This window comes from Pteropus medius, unplaced genomic scaffold (genome assembly GCF_902729225.1).
Source record: "Pteropus medius unplaced genomic scaffold, Ma_sr-lr_union100, whole genome shotgun sequence".
Taxonomy (NCBI): domain Eukaryota; kingdom Metazoa; phylum Chordata; class Mammalia; order Chiroptera; family Pteropodidae; genus Pteropus; species Pteropus medius.
In genome coordinates this window covers 4,316,952-4,325,448 of record NW_024349801.1, presented here as the reverse complement: position 1 = coordinate 4,325,448, position 8,497 = coordinate 4,316,952, and the positions used below count along the sequence as shown (strand labels likewise).

Here is an 8,497-nt window from a genome sequence, read left to right as displayed (position 1 = left end):
TTGGCTTCGGCTGCGTGATTTCTTTTGGCTAATGGATGTTAGTCACCAAGATGGAAATAGGACCTTCATATGGACTGAGGCATGCTCTCTTGTGTCTTAGCCACAGCCATGAGGGTATGTCACAGTGGCCTGTTACAGATGAGAAACAAGTACAGCTGAGGTGATGTTCCACTTGTCCTGGCTACAGCCAGCCTAGATCAGCCACAGCCCTCCAATCCCAGATATAAGCAAGATCAGCAGAGCTGCCCAGTTGACCCTTAGCTCACCCCAGATACATGAGCAATAGACACTCACTGTTCTTCTGACACTGAGGTTTTGTGGTTGGTTGGTTGTTATGCAGCACTATTATGTCAAAAGATAACCAGTACACCTAGTAAGTATGAAATTCAGAATTTGTGCCCAAATTGTTAGCTTCTAACCATGCCTTTGCCACTCTGACACTCTGTTTTTACTGTGGTTCTCATATATTTGTTAACATTCTCAGCAAAGCCTAAGATTTAACATTTTGAGGAATATAGGTGCTGATGTTTGACCAGGGGGCCTTATCTTTTGTGGTTGTTGAAGGGAGTGGGAGGGGTGTGATTTGGAAAGTTTGTGGAACTTAGAATACAATCCGTGTCATGTGGTTGAAGTCTGGCCAGTTATTGCTCCTGATTTTCTTCTTATCTTGTTTTATCAAGATCCCCAACAAACTCTTTTTTTTCCTGATCAATCACAGCCACATGCCTAGCAAAAGCCTTCTCTAATTTGCCCCTATCACCATAGGAAATAATACCAGTACTAACACTAACACTGAAGCTAAAATGCACTGAGCACCTACTATGTGCCAGTTATCATATGGAGTCCTGCATGTATCATTCCATCTAATCTTCCCAACAAACCAAGAGGCCTTATTATACCTATTTTATACATGAGAAAACTGAAGACCAATCGAAGTGTCCTCACTATTGGTTTCTGGAAAAACTGCAAACTGAGGAATAACGTTTCACAACCCAGAATCTGAGAATGTTGTTGCTAGAACTGCCAAAGATATAGACATTAATTACATCTCAGTTACTATAAAGCAACTCAATTTAACAGTTATTCCTGAGGCCCTCTAATGACATATTTAAGCTTTGAGATGTAGGAAACAAAAACCAATAAAGTATACAGGAGAAATAATTACAGTTGGAGAGTTCAGTACTCCTCTCTCAATAATAGACAAAACAAGCAGACAAAAACAATCATGATAGATATAGAAGACTGAACTCTATAAACCACCTTGACCTAGTAAACACTGATAGAGCATGCCACCCGACAATGCCCAAATACATTCTTTTCCTGTGCAAGTGGAGTATTAACCAAGGCAGACCATATTTTAGATCACTATCGCTCATGGCCTGCTTTTGTATGGCCCATGATCTAAAAGCGGTTTTTATATTTTTCAAGATTGCAAAAATAAAACTAAACAAAACAAAGAACAATATGCAACAGAGACATTATGTGGCCTGCACACCCTAAAATGTCTGCAGTCTGGCCCTCAACAGAAGAATCTTCTCTTTCTAGGCCAAGTCTCGATAAATTTAAAATGATTAAAATCATACAAAGTATATTCTTTAATCACAGTGGAACGTTTAGTTTCACTAAGCAATTATTAACACACAAGTATATTTTAAAATCTCCAAATATCTGGACGTGAAACAAATAGACCAATGGAACAGAACGGAGAGGCGGGATTAGATGCATGTATACGCGAACATTTCATACATGACGAAGATACTTCCATATGTTGTGAAAGGATCGACCATTAATAAATAAGTGTTGAGACAAGAGGCAAAAAAATCAAAAAAATAAACTACAAGAATGTTAGGAATAAATTTAGAAGACTATGCTTTACAACTCTGAGGAGAGAGAACATTTTCTTAAAAATATGAATGCAAAAGCAAAAAGGAAACAAGTGACACATTTGACTAAGTCAAAAGTAATCTGTGCAACAAAGGACACCTTAAACAAAGTGAAAATTCAAGTGACCAACCGGGAAAAAATACCTGAAACATATAAAACACAGAAATGACTAAAAGCCAAAATATTTAAAGCACTCTTTAAAATCAGTTTAAAAAGATATAAATACACACATACACATAACAATCAGAAAAATGTTCAAAGGGTAAGGAGAGACAGCCATTGAAATGAAATTCAAATGCCTGATATGGGAAGATACATGAACTCAGTAGCAAACAGAAAAATGCCAATTAAAATAACAGGATGTGCTTTTCTTCCATAACATTAGTAATAATTAAAAGACTGATCATGGCCAACACTGGGGACAAGACGGGAAGTAGGTTCCCCTCTTGGTAGTCCATAAATTGACACATTGTTTTTAGAAGCAGTTTGACAGTGTCTATTTAAATCGAAAATCCATAAACTCTACAACCCAGACATTGCACTTTTAGAAATCAGTTACGGGGGAGAAACACCCACATGTGCTTCCAAAGAGGTAGATTTGAGGATGTTCACTGCAAACATTTTTATTATAGTTAAGATACTGAAAGTAACCAAAACGACTGTCAATACAGAAATGGTAAAGCAAACTATGGTATCTCTGTGTTGAAAACAGAATACTGGCTTAAAAAACAGGATTGATAAATACTGTGGACACGGAAAGATCTCTAGGACACTGTTGGGAGACAAAACGAGTTTCTGGATGTGTTCAGTATAATGCCATTTATGTTTGAGAACAACACAAGGTGGCACCTATCATATGCATACATCTTTCAATACGTGCAAATCACAGAAAAAGGTCTTGAAGGATACACAGCAAGTGGTTAGTAGTTTTCTCTCTATAAAGAGAATATGGATGATTTTTATTGTTTCTTTGTGCTTTTGTCTCCTTTTCAAGATAGTATTTTTGAAATGTTTAAAAAAGTAAAAACGTGGGAGGTGATATGACTTTTACAGCCTATTCCCCTTCCCCTCCCCGGCAAGGGAAAGCAGTTGTCCGGCTGTTCTAGCCCGGGAAGTTCAATACGCGTTTCACTTCCCAACGCTGTATATATTTCTAATTTCATTTTATCCTCATAAATCCATCCTGAGCTGCAGGAGATAACCGCCCTTCTCGTGAGGATGTCTGAAGATGTTTTAAGCATTTTAATTTTATTCTCAACTGCGATTGCAGGAGGGAAGAGCTGGTCTTTTTCCATGACATCTGATACTTCTCTCTCAGTACCGTGTTGCCCATGAGCAGCCTCGTCCCAGAGAGCCCCCTGACTCTGAAGGCACTGATGGGGCCCTTAGCGTCGAGGACACCAGGGAGAGGAAAGACACCAGGGAGAGGTCACAGGGTAAGTGAATCAAATGGCTGTGTCAGGCCACCACCCATGCAGCTGTGACTTCTAATCTTTAGGACTGTTGGCAAAACCTATGGAGTGTGGCGCTTTCAATCCTGATTTATGACAAAGTTTGCACAACCACATTGACTGGGAATCCGTCATCTTTCTGAGCACACTGAGGACCTACAAAGGTGTAGGAGGGCGGTTGGAGGACAAGGGCTTGGAACAACATTCCCTCCCTGATCCAAAGTCTTGGACGCTGTCCAGGGGAGGCATCTCCCAAGGGCAGAGTTGTAGGCAAACATCAACTTCTTCTCACAAAAGAGCCACCTGAAACCCTAAGAATCCTGGCTCCATGTCCCAAGGTCGGTGGGTCAAACCCTAGGTCATCTAGCATGGAAGAGTGGCAAGACCATTTAGAAAGTTGCAACCAAATTATAAAAATAAAAATAAAAACTTTGAAAAATGAAATAGATGAGACCAGTGCTTCTCAAACTTTAATGTGCAGCATCTCACTGCTCGAGGACCTTGTTAAAATGCAGATCGTCTCTGTGCGGGCTCCTGATTCTGTATTTCTGACTCTCAGATGATGCTGGTGCTGCTGGTCTAGGGACCACGCTCTGAGGAGTAAAGGACAAGATATCCAGTTGGACTGGAATAGACAAAACATACCAGTGTGCAATGCATATCGTAAGGTTATATCTAGTTATGGGAATGTTTATTTCAAATATGTTTTCTTGAGTACATGCGAGTGCATGCATGCTGTGTTGGGACATGTACTCTTAGAATGGGATCCAAGAAAGTGAAAAACACTGAACTAGAACTAGAAGTAGGACTGGAGTCAAAAGAGCAACATTCAGGTGGATTTTGGCTATGGATCATTTTGACTATATTTTAAACATTAAAATGTCACTGTAAGGGACATACTTCTTATCTAGTCCCACGTTGCTTCCATTACGAGAATTTGAACTTGTGCCATTTCCTGTGGCGAGGGCTTACACAGAGGGTTGTGAAGGGCATATCTATTTTGGATTCTCATTTCAAAACCTCCCAATATCATTGAAATCAACTGGCACAAACAGAGCGTTTGGGAGTCTCTTTCATAGAAACGGCCAAGTGCGTCTATCAATGAAGCACATGCACCCGGGGCGGAAGAACCCACCAATGGCCGCTCCATCAACTTTGGCAGATGTGTACATTATGCCTTTTGATCTCTAAGGATGCTGTATTTAGATGACATAATGCGCTTTTGGTTATCTTTCTCTAAGGTAGAAGGGACGTAAGCAGATACCCACTTTTGCAAGATAAAATTAGCACCTCTTTGCTGGAAGATAAACATTTTCAGCAGGAAAGCCCTGATTAAAGTACAAAGCAGCTGAGGGGTATTAGGCTGCACCCCTTTGAGTGAAATTCCTATTTATAATAAAAGGAAATAGCATTGGTATGACCGGGGCAACGAGGAGAAGCTGCTGTTCCCACCTTAAATAAATGTCTTCATTAGTACAGTTGTCTCGCAGAGTGCCCGCCATGGTTTTGCTTCATGAAGGCCAAAACTGAGGTTCAGGGGGTTTAGCAGAAGGAAGGGGAGAAGAGGGCTCTGTGCAGGATCCTAACTCAGAGCAAAAGCTCCATCGGTCCTGATGTTTTCTGTTCCCACGTTCCAGGGTGGCTGTGAGTGGCGGAGATTGGCCAAGGGCGCGAGTGGGCCTGGCTTTGCTGCCACGGGCAGCTCAGCAAGCCGTCCATCTGCCGCAGGGCTGGGTCTGCCCAGAGTGAGGCGCCGTCTCCACAATTCTCACAAAGGTGAATGTGGGTTAGCTATGGCAGCCCTGCCTATTACCCAGATGCTTGTTGCCACTTCGCACCCCTGCCCTTTGCCCACAGAGGCCCCCGCTCCGTGGAATGTCTTTCTTTTTATACTCTTGCCTTGTTAGGAGCAAGTTGTGGAACTATACACGGAAAGAGTCCCGTGCCTGCTTGTGGCTGGGAAAATCGGCTAGAAGTGCACATTGTTTTAGACTTTTCACTTTTCTCCACTGGATGGCCAGCTTTCAAAGTCAGAAAATGTTAGTGCCAGAAAGCCAGAAAGCCACGAACTGCATTTGTTTGCTGAAACTTGCTGAAACTCCCAGTAGACTTGTAGCTATTACATTTTTATTTTCTTTAGGAGGCATCTACGAAGTTCCATCATTCATTCAACAAGTATTTGCGATTGTCTACTGCATGGCAGGCACTGCTGATCGTGAAGATGAATGGTGATGAGTCAGTTGGTGCCCTGTCCTCATCATCTAGTAGATATGACAGACTACAGTGTAATGGGAGTCACAGGAAGGGGACAGGACAGTAGAGCAGCCCGTGCCACTCTATAAAGAATGGTCTCAAGAATCAGAGGAGCCTGCATGTGCAGTGTCTTGGAGACAAGGTAGGCTGAGGGAAGACCGAGGTGGCTGGACGATGGGGATGGGAGAAGACTGGCTAGTGGCCAAGACCCAACACTCAGAGCCCTATAAATCACATGGAAGATCCTGGGCTGCATTCCGTGGGCGATGGGTGGCTGGCCACGTGTCCCATTTGCTTGTGTCAAGTCGTGGCTGTTGTTCTACTATAATTATTCACACCCCCTTTACTTTCAAAATGTCCAGGTTTGAACAATAAATGAGATAGCCCTTCTATGAAGGATCGTAAGCAGGAAGATGACATTTTAACACCTGTGGAGTGAAAGGCCACTCTGGCTGCCGTGTGAGAATGGCTTAGCAGGGGCGAGGTGGTCGGGGAAGAGCCACAGTGGTGCCAGGGTGACTGCAGGGTGACCGCATTGGGAAAAAGAAAGTCATCAGAGCTGCTGAGGGATTCCTGGACACTGACTCTGAAATGACACTAATTCCGGGAGACCCAAAATGTCACTGGGGCCACAGTCTAAGTGGGGACCTATGGAAGTCAGAAGATCAATGGAATTTCAGCTTAGGTCTGTCCCAAAATGGTTACTTCCTTTGGTTATTTCCCTAGTTCCGGAACGCACAATTGGAGGAGACATTCTCAGCAGCTGGCAGCGTCCTCCCATTGGAGAGGTGCAATGAGGGAGAGGAAAGCACGTCGTAGAGGATTCCTGTGCTGCTGGCCGGGCTGTTGCTCCCACTTTATTGCAGTTCCAGTTCCCGTGAAGTTGCTCGTTTATGCTGTCCTGCGTGACCCAGGAGTAAATGCTGTCTGGAGGAGGGGCTGCCTCCCACCTTTAGGATTTGCCCCTCAGGTCTGGGCTCATACTCCAACCTTCACAGGACCTTTGTTAACAGTTTGCTTCTCTGTTTTGGTTGCAATGGACTGGGGAGCCACACGCAGTCTTCTGATACTCCCTCAACATCCAGCTAAAAGGGACTCCAAAATCGTAATGATGTATAAATTCACTGGCATCTTCTGTGATAATTATGAGAACAATCATTGACCCAGAGTATACTCTGTGTTTGTTTTAAGGGCGGCACATTCAGAGTGGGCAATGATTTGACCTGGCCCCACTCTTCCTGCTTTGGAGAGTCCTTCTTCTCCCCACTCCCCACTCTCCTTCAGTTTCCCAAAGCTCTTCATCGACCTCAGCTTTGGAAAGGGGCCTGCAGGTAGTCATTTACACCTTGGTATGAATTTCTATCCCTGCTTTTCCATCTTTCTTGGGCGGGGCGGGGTGCATTTTATAGATCATATTTCATTGCGAATGAAGGGATGATGTGTTCCCTGGGAGAAACACTTCAGTGAGAACATACAGAGTCAGAAGAGGCTTTCCAGGGGTGCCTGAGATCACACATGGACCGCTCTTGCCGCCCTTCACCAAGGAGCACCGAGTTCTTGGCCCTCTGCTCTTCAGGCTGCTCTCGCCACTATAACTGGACCTGCTTCTGCAGGGAGAGTTCCCAGAGAAATGCCTTCTTACACCTAACATCTCACTTTCATTCTAAGTCTCTTTCCGATTACAGACACAACCACTGGGGTGCGGCTCTGTGCACATAAACGTGTCAGAACTCCCCCACTTCTCTAAAACCAGTTTCCCTGCTCAGCTTCCCTATCATCACCTGTATTCCGCTTCCCGTTGCAACCTGTGTTTAGCTCACCTGGAAAAACAGGCCCCCCTAGGTCCTTTCCTCCTAATATATAAATAGTTTTGTAATTTTCATTTATTTATTTATTCATTCATTCACTGATTCATTCATTCATTTATTTATTTTAACGCCTACAGCACTTAGTATTCCTAGGTAGTCTCCCATCCAAGTACTAACCGGGCCTGACCCTGCTTAGCTTCCGAAATCAAACGAAATCAGGCACGTTCAGGGTGGCGTGGCCGTAGACTGCTTTTTTTTTTTTTTAAATGGATTTATACATCAAAGAGAAGAGGAAAAGCTTCAGTGTAATTTCAACTTTACAGTTTAGTATTGTTTTTATTTTCAGTTAAATTTTTGGAAATCTTGTTTAGGGCTTTGGCTTAATCTAACCCTGGCTAGTTCATGGAATCTCCTTGATTAAAACCTCTGAGAGCTCACATCCTTAGGAGAAAAATTCTCTCCAAGTCCTCAAGTATCACCTGATCAGTCTCAACGTTTAATCCAGCCCAGAACAGAGTTAGACAAACCCTGAAAAGATTATGGTGCTGTCCCCGTGCCTGTATAAAATTCAACATAAAGCGATACTAAACCACACAAAAAGTAGGGAAATCCAGCAAAGAGCTGAAGGTTACAATTATATTTTACATTAAGCATATTTAATGTGAGTTGCTTTATTGGTTCATCTTCTGTTAATTGCCTCTTTGATTTCTTCTCATTTATTCGTCATATATTTCCCAGTTTCTCCCTCTATCAGGTCGTTTGTCATTTGCTTATTAATCTGTAGAAGTTCTTCCTGTTTCTGGGTTTCTATCCTTTTACAGCCATCTTAATTTTTATATAGGTTCACCTGTCTTGGCTGGCTTTCTTTCTTTCTTTCTTTCTTTCTTTCTTTCTTTCTTTCTTTCTTTCTTTCTTTCTTTCTTTCTTTCTTTTTGAAGTTTAATTTACATTCAGGAAAGTATATCAAGTGCACAAATCTTAAATGTATAGCATAATTAGTTTTACATATGTGTATACCCAGACAGGGATATACAAAATTCCCAGCACCCATTAGCCCTGCCCCTTCTCAGTCTATACTTTCCCCAGAGAAGTTCTCTGCTG

At 42.7% G+C, this 8,497-nt stretch overlaps 1 pseudogene; it reads right to left on the bottom strand.

Moving 5' to 3' along the window:
• Positions 1-7,524: 7,524 nt before the first annotated feature.
• LOC120581034 (uncharacterized) lies at positions 7,525-7,643 on the bottom strand (annotated as a pseudogene).
• Between the last annotated feature and the right edge of the window lie 854 nt (positions 7,644-8,497).